The sequence below is a fragment of the Thamnophis sirtalis genome, unplaced genomic scaffold, assembly GCF_051295495.1.
Source record: "Thamnophis sirtalis isolate CommonGarterSnake01/CBP01778 unplaced genomic scaffold, rThaSir2_p1.2 scaffold_9, whole genome shotgun sequence".
Taxonomy (NCBI): domain Eukaryota; kingdom Metazoa; phylum Chordata; class Lepidosauria; order Squamata; family Natricidae; genus Thamnophis; species Thamnophis sirtalis.
In genome coordinates, this window is record NW_028261389.1 from 51,001,871 (window position 1) to 51,016,176 (window position 14,306).

The 14,306-nt window shown below is 37.9% G+C and overlaps 1 long non-coding RNA gene across 3 annotated transcripts in view; it reads left to right on the forward strand.

Annotated features, from left to right (window-relative positions):
• The window catches only part of LOC106541896 (uncharacterized), a 91,482-nt gene that overhangs the window by 46,615 nt on the left and 30,561 nt on the right, over positions 1 to 14,306 (forward strand). For all 3 annotated transcript variants that reach the window (XR_015697766.1, XR_015697768.1, XR_015697765.1), the window contains one exon: positions 10,456 to 10,551. This is a non-coding gene — a long non-coding RNA (uncharacterized LOC106541896). The remainder of the gene's footprint in view (positions 1 to 10,455; positions 10,552 to 14,306) is intronic.

Sequence of the window (14,306 nt, forward strand, 5' to 3'; positions counted from 1 at the left end):
AAATGTCTTCATGTTATTTGTCCTTGTTTGGTCCTTGTTGGTCCACGCACCCACCTGGACTGTGTTCGGGCATGAGCTGGTAGTAAAAAATTGGCAACCCACCACTGATTCTAACTACTGTGCCACCATGACTCAGTCCGCCTTGAGCTGGTGAGAATCGAATGGCTGGAAGTCTACAAAATTAACTTGCATTCTAACCATTGTGCCACCATGCCAGTTGTATGTTCACAACCTTGAGTTATTTATAAAAATAATAAAGGTGGGATTAAAAAACAATAAACAAACAAATAAATAATACTCTTCTGTACAGATTGCCTGAGATGTTTGTATATCATAACAAACATGCCCTATAAAAATACTTCAGAATTAACAGCTATACTTTATGTTCCTTGATAAGGGAACTTCTAATTTTTTCTAATTGTGAAATGCATGACCACCTCCCCAAGTGCCAATCACATATGGAGCAACTGAAATAAAGGAAAAACAGGGAGATAAATTTAAGTAAAAATAACCAAAGTAGTCTAATAGAACCAATTTATTAATGCAAAATTGATTATATATTACAATTTAAATGTAAAGTTTTATAGTTGAACAAAGCATGAATTAAATTAACCAGAGACTAAATTGTTACATTCTTGCTCATATTAATATAATTAATTATGTTTCATTGTAAGGTTTCCCTGAGCTCAAAGTAGGAATGGTTACTTGCATGCCTACAGAACTATATTCTTTCTGACAAAGCATTCCTGCATTTTGAACTATGTATTATAGAACCATAAGCAAAAATGGCAAGTTGGATTTGGTTCTTCTAAGATGCTGCACATTAATGCATTTGATTATTTTCTATTATATGAGAAGACTCCATTGTATAAAAACATGGAATTTTAACTAAGTTGTTATGCTTCAAGGACTCTGTATGCAACTTGTTCACAAATTCATAATATTGCCTCAAGTGTCAAAGCACTTTATAATACTATGAACTATTTGACCGAACATGGAAAATAAACTCTATTATAATTTTAAACAAAATATCATATAAGTAGTTATATAGCACAGAACAATTACATCTTTTAGTAGGAAATTGTGGTATGCTTCAGTTAGGTGAAAAACTCCCAAGAAGGATCAAGGCTGAGTGTGTGATAGTTTCAGAACTAGATTCAAAACAAAACAACAGCAAGTCCAGATCTATAAGCAGTGAAATCCACAACTACTATATGTAAGGTGACCAGATTTTCAGATTGGTAAAGAGGGGGGACACCATTGACCGGGGGGGGGGCTTGATTAAAATTTTTATTTTTTGTCAAAAGGTCACCCCAGGACACTGAAACCAGCATAGATACGAATCTGTTGCCAAACAAAATTTTGATCACGTGACCATGAGGATGCTGCAACGGTCGCTAAGTGTGAAAGTCATCAGTCACTTTTTTCAATGCCATTGTAACTTTGGTCACTAAATGTTTTCCCCCTCCTCGAGACTTCTCACTTCTTCCTTCATTCCTCTTGCTTGTCTACCTTCACCTTATCTGTCTTCTGCTCTTTCCCTCTCTTCCTTCCTTTCTCCTTCCATCCTCTCTTCTTTCCTCACTCACTCCCTTCCTCCTTTTTTCTCTTCCTTCCTTCTTCCATTCTTTCAGCTTCATTTCTTTTGCCTATCTACCTTCTCTGTCTTTCTGCTCTTTCCATTTCTCTCTTCCTCTTCGCTTCTGTTCCTTCCTCCTTCCCTCCTTTCCTATTTCTTCCTTCTTCCTTCCTTCTGCCTATCTACCTTCACCTTCTCCTACAGGTGATTGGCAAACATGGATTGATCACTACTTACTAATCCAGCACATCACACCCAGTACCACTACAGGGAGAAGCCCGTCCGAGCTTCTCATGGGGCGCCGGTTAAGGTCACACTTAGACCGGTTACACCCCAATTATTCTGCCTCATCACCCCCAGACACCACAAGCAAGGTTCAGTCTTTTAGCATAGAAGATTCGGTATACACCCACAACTACGCTGGGGAAACTCTGTGGATTCCTGCCACAGTAATAGGCATTACCGGCCCTCGGTCATATCTGATAGAGTTTAAGAATGGTAGAAATTGGAGAAGGCATATTGACCAACTCCGTAGCCGCATTTCCAACTCCACTCTTAGACAACCAGTGGTAACTCCTGCACAAATTAGCCAAGGCCCTACCCAAACAGAACTAAATAGCAGTCCTTCCACGACCAACTCAAGCCCGAGAGTACCGGAAGGCTTATCTGATTTCGATGCAGGCCCACAGCGAGCTCCGAGTGAGTCAACTCCAGAAGCTCCAGCCGCAGCCTGTGAAAAGTTCCAGGAGTTTCCACCAAATGGGGCTGCGGAACAAACAGGGCCGTCCGACTTGTTCAAGGAAACCACTCCTACTGAATTGCGCAGATCAGGCAGAGCTACCCAAAGGCCCGCCTACCTGGGTGACTATGTGACCAGTTGGATTGTTCTATCCTAGAAGGGAGGGGTGTTAGATATTGCCCCCCACTGACAGTGGTTTCCACCAAGGTCCTCTGTTCCGGCGGGAACGGGTTTAATCCCATTGGTCAAGGGGTCTGACAGATCCCTTTAAAAGGGGCTGCTGTCTGACCCAGCTCCACCAGATGTTTACTACTTGCAATAAAGAGCTGTTGTTACTGAAGCCTTTGTGTGCCTATCCATTACCCGATCTAACAGTAAGTGTGCAAGACTTAAACTAATACTTTGTTAAAACAGATTTTGATTTTATTCAAGATTAATCTTTTATTACATTTTCCTTTTCCTTTATACAATCACTTAAATACTGTGCAGTTAAAAAAAAGAAGCAATAAACAACTCATAACACTTCTATCCTACATACACCCTTCCTTCTACCCTTCCAACTTTCATTTCTCCCTTCCAACAATCCCCTCTTCTACTTCCCCTCCCCCTCAGCCATTCCTTTCTCCCCTTGCCACCATCTCACCCTCCTTACATTCCCTTCTCACTCCCTCTTAATTCCCCCCTCTTCTTTCCCTCTACACCTCGCTTCGGTGTATTTCTAGTATTCATTGGTCTATTTGTTTTGTACTAAAACAAAAGAAAAATAAAAGGAGAAGAAAGAAGAAAAGAAAAAAAAGAAAAAAAAGCAACAGTATTCAAGTGCATTCATTGTTCTAAAAATTGAGTCTATATTTCCACCCTCCCCCCCACCCACCCCCTGAACCCCCCTCCCTGACCCCCTTCCGACTTCCCAGATCCCATTCCCGGCATTGTTCTTTATCAAGCAAAGTCTGGAGTATATTGAAACCAAATAGATTAGAAGTTACAAAATAAAAATAAAAATTAAGAACAAAAAAGAAAAGAATAATAAAAAGAAAAAAAGGGGGGAAACACCCCCCCCCAAGAAAGAGAAGTCAATAAACTCTCTAAGATTAAACTCAGCTTCTCATTATTTTTAAAATCTTAAACAATGTCTTTACCCGCTTCCGCATATAAATTTTATACCTCCCATCCTGCCTTTACCCGTGTCCACATATATATTTTATCCTCATCCATTGCTCCTCTCATATTTACTCCACCCTCGTGTAGCTCTCCAGATAATCTTTCTTAACCTTGTATTCAAATAACAATTTATACAAAAATCAGCTTACATTCTGGATCAAGGTAATCTAATTGAACTTTCACTACCCTTCCATCTACCCCACGCCACCCGACTCCATTCATCCCAAACCACAATCCAAGAAAACTACGATCTCCGCTCTCCTCGCCCCAAAGAATAGATCATGCGCAGTTTAAATTAAGATTCAAACAAGTCTTATATAAGTCCCATACAATATATGTCCAAATTCAGCACCGCTTCTTTCAGTCTCAATATCTCTTCATCGGTATACAGCTTTGTCATTTTATACCAGACAGGAGTCCTGAAATTTTATTCAGATTCAAAATTTAAGAAGTATTTTAAAGGCATAGCTGGATCTTTATTTTTTACTCTTCTGCCCTTCCGGAAGGGGAAAGCAACACCCTCCGCCTTGTAGCCACGTGTCCCGCTGCTTATCTTCTCCTTCTCCTTGTCTTTCTCCAAGTCCGGGTGAATCAGGAAGTCCCGCCTTCAGAGTTTTGTAGTAAAAATCTCGGGCTTCGCAAACAGAATTGAGACGATATTTTTGGTTCTCAAATGTGACTGTGATACCAGATGGCACTTCCCATTTATATTGTATCTGAGAATCTCTGAGTTTTTCAGTTAAGAAAGTGTAGTCTCTCCTTGCTCTTAATATTTGAGATGGTATTTCTTTAAAAACAATCAAGTCCTGTCCATCGATTCGCAGCCTGTTATTGTAGAACTTCTGTATTATCGCATTTCTGGATTCTCTTGTGGTGAAATATATAATTATGTCCCTCGGAAGCTGTCGTTGTTTTGCTACACACGAGTTCTGGCGATAAATTTTTTGAATCTGCAAATCAAAGTTAAATCCCGGACTTCCCACCGAACGTCTGAAAGCCTCAAAAAAGGTCTGTTTCAAATTCTCCTGTTCTTTTTCACGCAATCCTCTGACTCTTATTGCAAACGCAGTCTTATTGTAATTTATCATAACGAGTTGTTTTTGAGCATTTTCAACTTCCTGTTGTAACGTTTGAATTTTAGATGTCAAATTAGAATTAGCTTTTCCCAAAAGTTCCAATTTGTCCTCCATTTCAGAAACATAGTCTGTCATAACAGTCATAACTCCGATCATATCTTCCCTTGTTTGAGCAATCTTGGCATCCAGTTTATCATATAAGTCCGATAAAAGTTGTTTAATTTCCTGTCTGAACTCTTTAAGGGTTTCAAAAAGAAATTCTTGCGTTAAGAGATCTCCAGTAGAGGGCGTGGGAGGCAAGGGCAGCGATTTTGTAACAATTTCTTGAGATGTATTATTAAGGAAACGCTTAGACTGCTTCGATTTGGGAGCCATTATAAAAAATGCACAAACAAACAAGCAAACAAACAAAGTCTCTGCTCCCCTCGGTTTTAAATGGGATACTATTTATAGACTTTTAACAGTTAATAAGGAGAAGTCTTCAGGAGAATAGAGCTGATTGAGTGTGTCATATATCAAACGCAGAAGCTATAAAATCGCCATCTTGTAACGCAGCTGGATAAGAAAGCCTTTTACAAAATTGAAGCTGGTATTTTGAATAGTAATAAGAAAAAAATTTACGACTTCAAGTTAATATTTGGTTTTGAAGCCATTTCAAAATTTATCTGCCTGCAGTTAATAAAACTCTATTGCCTGAATATGCAGCTTTAAGTAAAGAGGCTGAGTTCCCCTTTTATTTTGAAGTTTAAGGCTTGGCAAAACTTTCAGTGAGTAAACATTGTAACAAGACCGTTCAGCAGATTCATCACCATTTAACTTCCAGATAAGCAAAGTTAATGAAGGAGTAAAATTCTTGTAGAAATGAAACTAATTAAAAAGCTTCTGCTGGCCTATTGTGAAACCAAAACATATGATAAGCAATCTCTTTTGTTTTGAATTCTTGTGAGAATTAACAAAAAGTGTTCATTATTACCGGAGAAACCAGCCTGCTCGGCGCCATTTTGAAAGCCTCTAAGTAAATAATTTTTTGGAGGAGAAAAAGAAAAGAAGCTAAAATGTTGATAAACAATTATTGTCCACGGAAACGGATTCAGCTCGTGATAAGATTAAATCAAACAAAACTTTGAACTGAGTGGGGGAGACCTACTTTGTCCTGCACAAGGCAGTTTGAAATTCCCAGCACGGACAGCCGTTCTGCCTTGGGCTAGCCCCCCTTTCCCTGCAAGCACAAAAGCTGCAAAAATCGCAGAGCATTTGCCAGCAAAACAATTTCTTCTTTCCTTCTTGCCTGAAGGATAAGAAAACCTGATAAGACGTCAGATGGAAGATCCTCTAAACAGGTACGTAGCCAGGAATTCGGAGGCAGCTGATTTTTTTGCTGCCACCACCAGCAGGCTCCTCCCAGGAAGTCCAGATTTTGATTTTATGATAGCATCCAGTCTTTTGGGGTAGGAGCCTATCGACATGGCACATCTTGCCTTGGGAATCTTTGCCCACTCTTACTTGCAAAATCACTCTAAATCTGTCAGATTGCAAGGAGCATCTGTGCATAGCCCATACATAGCCTTCTTCAGATCATTCCACAAAATTTTAATTGGATTTATGTCTGAGCTCTGATTGTGTCATTTCTAAACTTTTATATTTTTCTGATGAAGTCATTGTTTTGTTGATTTGGAGGTATGTTTTGGTGAAAGATAAAAATCCTCTTCATCTTCAGCATTTTAGCAGAGGCCTGAAGGTTTTGTGCCAAAATTGACTGATATTTAGAATTGTTCATAATTCCCTTTATCTTGATTAAAGTGCCAGTTCATGCTGAAGAAAAACATATTGACCTTGATTTTTGTACAGGTAGCCTGGATGTTTTTCTTTGTAAAAAAGGGCTTCTGTCTTGCCATCCAGTCCACACTTGACATATGTAGAATGCAGGATGTTGTTGTCACATGTAATGCAATTTCTGCAGTTCATTTAATGTTGCTATAGGTCTCTTGTCAGCCTCTCAGACCAGTTTTATTCTTGTTTTTCTCATAAATTCTGGAGTGACAGCCAGCTCTTGGTAATGTCACTGTTGTGCCATATTTTCTCCACTTGCTGATAACTGTCTTCATTGTGTTTCATGGTATACCCAAAGCCTGATTTTTTTTTAATGTCCTTCTCCTGACAGATACTTTCCAACAATGAGATTTCTTTGATGCTTTGTAAGCTCTTTGCAGACCATGGCTTTTGCTATAAGAGCCACCTGACTAAATGTCAGCAAAGGCTGCTAGAACAGCTACCATATTTTTTTGAGTATAAGATCCTCTGAAGTATAAAACACACCTAGCTTTTGGGAAGGAAAACAAGGGGGGGGGAATCTGCCTCTGCCTCCCAACAATTTGCCTCCTTGCAGCAAACAGCAAACACTACAGAAATATACACTGTTTGTGGTGTTAAATTTCAGACTATACTTGTACAGATGCTGTTAAAATTGATTTCTAGAAGTATACATTATTCTCTGCTATTTAAAAGAAGGTACAATAGCAACTGGGCCTCTTCAGATCAAGCATTTATTTTAAAAAGCTTCTTCATTTTGTTAAACTATATGCAATAATAGTCTTTAAAAAATAAGTCTAATTTGAAGATTCTATAGGCATTTATAGTTATTGACTTACCTCCTTGCAGCAAACAGCCTGTTTCAGTTTAGCCTGATTAGAAGAAGAAAAAATCGGCCTCTGCCTCCCAGCAGCAAACAGCAAATTTCACTTTCAATTTCAGTTTAATGATCAGCTGTTTCAGGCTGCAGGGATTGCCATAGCCTATTGCTGCCTCCGCAAGCCCCATTTTCTCTGTTTGCTGCAAGGAGGTAAATTGCTGGGAAGCAGAGGCCAAAGGGTGGAGGCTTGTGGATGGGCGGGGCTACATTCAGTGTATAAGAGGCACCCAAATTTTCATCCTCTTTTTGTAGGGGAAGGTGCGTCTTATACTCCAAAAAGATGGTAAATTTTATGTGGGCTTGATCAGAGTCACGTTAATGTACTGTCTAATATTTAATATCAGCTTGAATATGGTTGGTTGGTTGATTAATTCTGAACACAGCCGTATCCATACTTATAAGAGAGAGTGCACATTTATGTAGCCATATCATTGTACGTTCATTATTTTTATTTTTTCTATCTAAAATATTGTACAGCTTATAGGTTACATTACAGGTTAAAAATATTTGTTTTACCTTGATCTGATTTTTTTATTTCTCAAAAACATGACATTTTAAGAGGGGTGTGTAGACTTTTAATGTCCACTGTATATATTATAATTTTATTTTATACATTATAATATACACAAAACATGTACACATAAACAGTATTTTTCAAGTTCAGCTCAATTCTTGATGATTTCATACAGAACATCATGTAACGTTCTTAGGAGTTAAGAACTGATCATCTGTTGTCTTATTCTAATTTTATTCTTTATTGTTTTATTGTTTTATTGTTTAGTATTTAATTTATAGCCCAAATATTCTATGAAAGTCTACTTAAGTACTAATTAGGCCCAGCTTCTAAGCTGAAAGTCAGGTGCAGTCATTTTTTTAATACAATATTTAATACTTCAGTGTATGATTTGCAAACCCCAAAGCATTCAGTTTTAATCAACTCATGTGCGGCAATGTATGTATAGCTGGAACTTCAGCTTGGTTATATGCAATTTTTCTTTGTACCAGATCAATTAATATTTTCAGTATTGTCTCTGTCTTTTTCTACTCTATCTTCTCCAATTTCTTTCTTCAAATGCATCTGAGTGACTGAGCAGTTGCTGAACTGAGTATCATCTTCAAAATGCTCCTTCATTTGCAATAACTTGATTTGGAATCATGCTGATCTTCTGACCTCCTTCTGATCCATCTCTTCTATTATTATTTTCTATACCGCTTGTTATTAGGTCAAGGCATAAACCCACCTCTTTTCTGATCTGTTGGTGATAAAATAAGTCCAGAAATATTTACTCCACTCAAGCTTTAATAATCCATTTTGAGCAGAAGCAGTTCTTCAAATAAGGTAGATTAGTAAGGCTTTTTAAAATGGTATCTTGCAGCACCATTGCCAAGATGTAAAATACCATTTAAATTGACCAGATTTATTAATATTTTCAGAATTATGGCCACCCACAATCAATTTTGTATGTGTGTGTGAATTTAAATTGCCTGAGAGGCTCTTTTAATCTAAAGCAGAGCTCTGTTAAAATATTTGTGCTAAATTTTAGAGATATTGTATATTTCTTTGTTTGCACAAAGCATGGAAGTATAAACAGTAAATTTTAAGAAACATTATAAATAAGGTTGAGTCAAATAATTATTGACTATAATCAATGGAATTTCAATTTTGAGGAGGGCTTACTGCATGAAATGATTGGTGAAGTAGGATCAATAATTTGTTCCCAGCAAAAGAGTTTCACAAAAATGTTATTTTGCAGAGTCTGATAGGTAGTGCTTCCTAATATTCAGTGTGATGTAAACTAATTTGCTCCCATGATTTTCAGAGAATGTATGATTCATAATCAATTTGACAGAACAATGCTATGCACTGCACCACATGGAGGGAAAGTGCTGATGAAGCTTTATTACTCCAACAACTGAAGCCACCCCATAAGCAATTGCAATTGGGAGAAAGCATCTAGAGTTAAAAAAAGGTTGCACACTACAATTAGCAAATAATTTCGAATTGTGAGATGCAGGAAAATATAGAGATTTGATATATTTTCTGATCCAGAACATCTTTATTTGCCAAATTTTGTTTTTACAATAACATGGAACCAATTAATGTTCTTAACATTTCATACAGTATGTGAAGGTATATAGATGAATTATTTTCAGTTTGATAACACAGAAAAAGTTACCTGATTGAAGAGAAAAAATAGGGTTGTAAGATAAAGCAGTGTTCATCTAGTACATTTCCTAGTAGCTTTCAGTATTCTCATATTGTCTGGAGCTTTCAGGATTTTAGTAGCATCTGAAGAGCAACAAGTTTCCCATCTTTGATATACAAAAATGTAGTTGTGTGGATTAGGTTTAGCACTTCAACATGTGAGTATGGTTACTACTGATGAATATGTACTAGCCATGTATTATATTTCCAATAATTATTTGATACCTGAGAAAAATTCCAAATGATATAGAAGCATCATTATGTTTGAATATGATTGCCACATCTCTAAAAGTGTATTGTATACCTGGAAATGGGGCAGAAGACTAAACAAAGTAACTAGGAGCTGTTGTTATTCTCATACAAGGAAGTTGAATTGTTTAGTTTAGCCTGAAGAAACTTAATAAACCAATCTTTAAAATGGAAAAAGGAGTTTTTCTTCCTGTCTCATAGTTGTTTATAATCTCATAATCATAGGGATCCAAGATCATGGTGGTAGATGCAGGAGAGATGAACGGAAGTACATAATTAGATTGTAAAGAAGCCTTTAAAAGAAGATAGATATATTCACAAAAAATTATGAATAAATCCTTTCAGTAGAAAAGTGGTATTAAAATAAATAAAAATATAAAATGCTATTCATTATGGCTGCATATTATCCTATTTTGCCCGTGAACAGTAGTTTTTGGGAGCACTGGCAGAAGAGGTTAATTCCTAGCTTCTTTCATATTGGTCTCAATGCAGTTACTCCTTTGCTATTATCAAACTCTGCAATATTTTTTGTGTATGATTTGGTGGATAAAAAGCAAAACATGTCTGATTGGGAAAGGTGATTAAGGCTTCCTATCCTCTCTCTCAAGATTTTGTCTGCAAATCATTAGCTTTAATTGTAATAATTTTGCTAGGCATATGTAGAAAGGAAGAAGAATATCATATGAATAGATTATGTGTGTGTGGTTGAGTATGCCTGTGACTATGCTTACTTCTTTTTTTTTTTTTTTTTTGCAGATTGGCAATTATTAAAAGACTGGACAACTCATCCCCTGCTGGGTCATCATTTGACAGATATTTAATTATCTAAACAGAGAAGCAGTATGACAACAGGTGGGCAAAAAACAGTGAGAGCAGGAGTGACTATGATTTCCCCATTGCATTTCCCTGTAGGAAGCTGGTAAGCAGCATAAGAAATCTGACTTCCTTTCCTTTCTTCCTCCCTCCTTCCCTGACGTGTTTTTGTGGAAAGAGTAACTAGAAAGCTGGAATTGACTCAGAGCAATAGTTGTTGTTGTGGAAGTTGTGTGATTTAATAAAGAATGTGCTCCATTGTTGTGTGTCCAATCTTTGGAAAGCAAAGAACCCTTGCAAGCTACATATATTTTTGTTTGCATATTTATCGTATGGCCTCTTTGGGAACAAAACCATCAAGATTAGATTAAGTAGTCCATCTGCATTTAAAAGACAAAGAAAGTCCACATTTTGGACAGAGAGGATAACTGGTTTGAAAGAGGCCATCTCTATCAAAATTGAACAGCCCTCTCTCAACAGAGGGAGAGGGATATGGGATCCAAGAAGACTCCATTTGCACTATTCGGGTGTTCCTGACAACAGAAATAAATCTCCAAGTAGCCTTAATGACTCACTAAAAGAATGCAAATGACCAGTTGTCTGCAAGGTATAAATCCTTCCATTCCCCATCATCCAGTCAGAGCTGAAGAAGCAAAATGTCTTCAAAGAAAAACAAGAAAGTCCAGTTGACTCTTGAAAAAGCACCTTTGGGGCAACCATGACCTGGATGCTTGATAGACATTTAACTTCTGAAATAGTCATACATCTGTGACTAAACACAAGAATGGGACATACATTCCTTTGCATGCAACTTTAAGAAACTTCCTCCCTTGTACATTTTTTCTATATATGCCTGAGTTCCAAATTTTTCTGAAGATTTTCTAGAAGTTGGAGGTCGGGTGCTATGAAGCATGAGACAGTCTTTTCTTTGAGTTAAGTGAAAATTACTAATCATTTCCCTTAATAATGTTACATAGCAATCCTGCCACTGCAGTGTAAATTTCACTAATAGTTTGGGGAACAACTATGTCTTCCTTACATCTGCCAATCCTCTTCAATTAGCAGCAGGTGATCATTCAGTGAAAGTTTATTAACATATTTCCTCTTCAGACTGCATCATGTAGAGTTCCTTATTAGAGTGGGAATCTGCCTTTTTCCTGACTCAGTGGAGACAGCATCCCTGAGTAGTATATTGTACATACCAAAATTTTACTTATAAGCCCCGCCCCTTTGTTATTGTTTATATTTTTTGCCATGCCCCCTTTGTGTGACGTATTTTGTTATGATTCCACCCCTTTTGTGACGTGTTTTTGTTTACAGTGTAACCCCTCCCCATTTATGACATCACTACCCCACCCTAACCCTAACCCTCCGCCCCAACCACCCCCTCCCACCCCTACCCAAATCCCCCTTACCTTGGGGGTTTATAACGTCATATCCGCCAGCCCTCCCGGAACTCCTTTTTAAATGAAGTACTTTAATGTCATGGCGAGGCAAACCCTAGTGACCCCGAAATCCTCATCCCCAGTAGCACGGTTTCAAAATACGCGCCTGCCAGTTGTGACACCCGTGGCCTTTCACACGGGGACGTAGTAACGACAAACACGTCAGCCCCACAATCCCTTTTGGTATGAATAATTGTGATGTCATAATTACTCGCCAGAGGAACTTCTCATCGGCGCGTTTTACACAGCCGATTTAAAAGCAGTATACAAGCAAAGAGAGCCCCCGATATGAGGGGTTTTTTACAGAGACGTAAAAATAAAATACTATATTTGCAAAGAAAACCACCTTTCTTGTACGTGAGTTATCTATCTTACAAGGACAGAAGCGAAAGGAATTAGGAAGCTGCATCTGTGGGGTGGAGGTAGAATTAAAGCGTTCCCAAAAATTCGGCATTTTACCCAGCCGTTTTTTAAAAAGCAGTATCAAAGCAAAGTAAGAGAGCCCTGATATTGGGGGGGGGGGTTTACAGAGACGTAAAAATAAAAAACTATATTTGCAAAGAAAAATTAACTTTCTTGTACGTGAGTTATCTATCTTACAAAGACAGAAGCGAAAGGAATGAGGAAGCAACTTCTGTGGAGGGACGGGAGGAGGGGTGTGGGTGACTGTTAGCATCAATGTCAAACCATGTACACATAGGCTTTCACAAGATTAGAAGTAAAAGGAATGAACAGGCATCCTCTGCAGGGGGGTGGTTGGGGGGGGGGAACTGTCAGCATAAGAATAATGGATTCCAAATAATGACAGCTCTAGTATGGAGATTCAGACATGCGCAATACGATATAGAAACATGTCCAGACATATCCGGGATATGTCTGGACATGTTTCTATATCGTATTGCGCATGTCTGAATCTCCATACTAGCCAGGGCCATGACTAAGGAATTTTGAGGCCTGTCCTCTCACTGACGGTGGATAATAAGAGGGGGCAAGGTAGCTTTTCTAACCACTTAAGGCTTAGGCTTCTGAGACCCCAACATGCAGGCTGACAATGGAAATAATAAAAGTGTTCATAATGAAGAGCCAATTGATGATTTATTTGATGTGAAAATGACACCAGAGCCAGCAAAGAGACCCCGGCGAATTAGGAAACTTTGTAAAAAAAATTACATTGAGAGTATACGTGACTTACCGGTTAAGATATGTTATTGTCGATTCTGTCAGCCACCAAACAATGACGGTATGCAGTATATGTAAACCAAAAACAAAAAAAGTTTCATGATTTGAAAAATAGAATATGTATTGTAAGCTATGTCTTTTTTTCAGAACTGGCACCTCAACTGAACACAGGGTTGTTGCAAATTGTCAAGAACTGTATTATCAAAATTCTCCATCATTGTTTAATGGGATGCCTGCAAAATGAAGACCAAAGGGATGGATCCGATGAAGCAAGCCTTATTAAAAGCTTGTGTCTTCAAATATCTAGACCTCAAATTGTATGGCTAATTATTAATATTTCAGACAAAATGAGTAAATTATATTTCACAAGAGACACCTTAAATGAAGTCAAGGCCTTTATAGAAAGCATTGAGAAGTCAAAGGAACCAATGTTATTAATGAAAAAGATATGCGATGAGACACCTATACCTTTAAAAAAACTGATATGTCAAAATGTAACAGAAATTGATTACAAGTGCATGTTAATGTAAAATTTTGTGTTTCTAATAAAAGCTACATACTGAAGAATTTTTTGAAGTCTGTTGTTATTTCCTACTGGTAAAAGGACATTTAGAATTTTCTGGAGGGGGATCATGGTAGGAGGGGTGGTTGGTGGGGGGGGGAGGGGATATTGGTTATGCTGAAAGCAAATTTTAGGGCATGGTTTCAGGTCCACCAATAGGTTTGTAGGAATATGTTCTACGCTGGAGGGAGATCATGGTAGGAGGGGTGGTTGGTTGAGGGGGAGGGGATATTGGTTATGCAGAAAGCAAATTTTAGGGCATGGTTCCAGGACCACCAATAGGTTTGTAGGAATACGTTCTACGTCAAGACCATTGGATTGGGGTGATATAGCTGTTTGAAGCTGATAAGACGTTGGTGGTCAATTAACCACAGACACCATGCATGGCTGACCGTTGAAGAAGACAGCTTCAGAATGGCAGAAGCTAATGTAAGTACTTCTATAACTATTTAAAATATAGATCTATATATAGCTGTAATATCCATCATTATGTGTTTATTAGGAGGAGGTGACAGATTCGCAATGTGTGAAAGCATGTGAAGGTATTATTTTTCTGGGTAAATCTATAGATTGGGGAGTGGGGGGAAGAGCAGGGTTGTCGTTTTGCC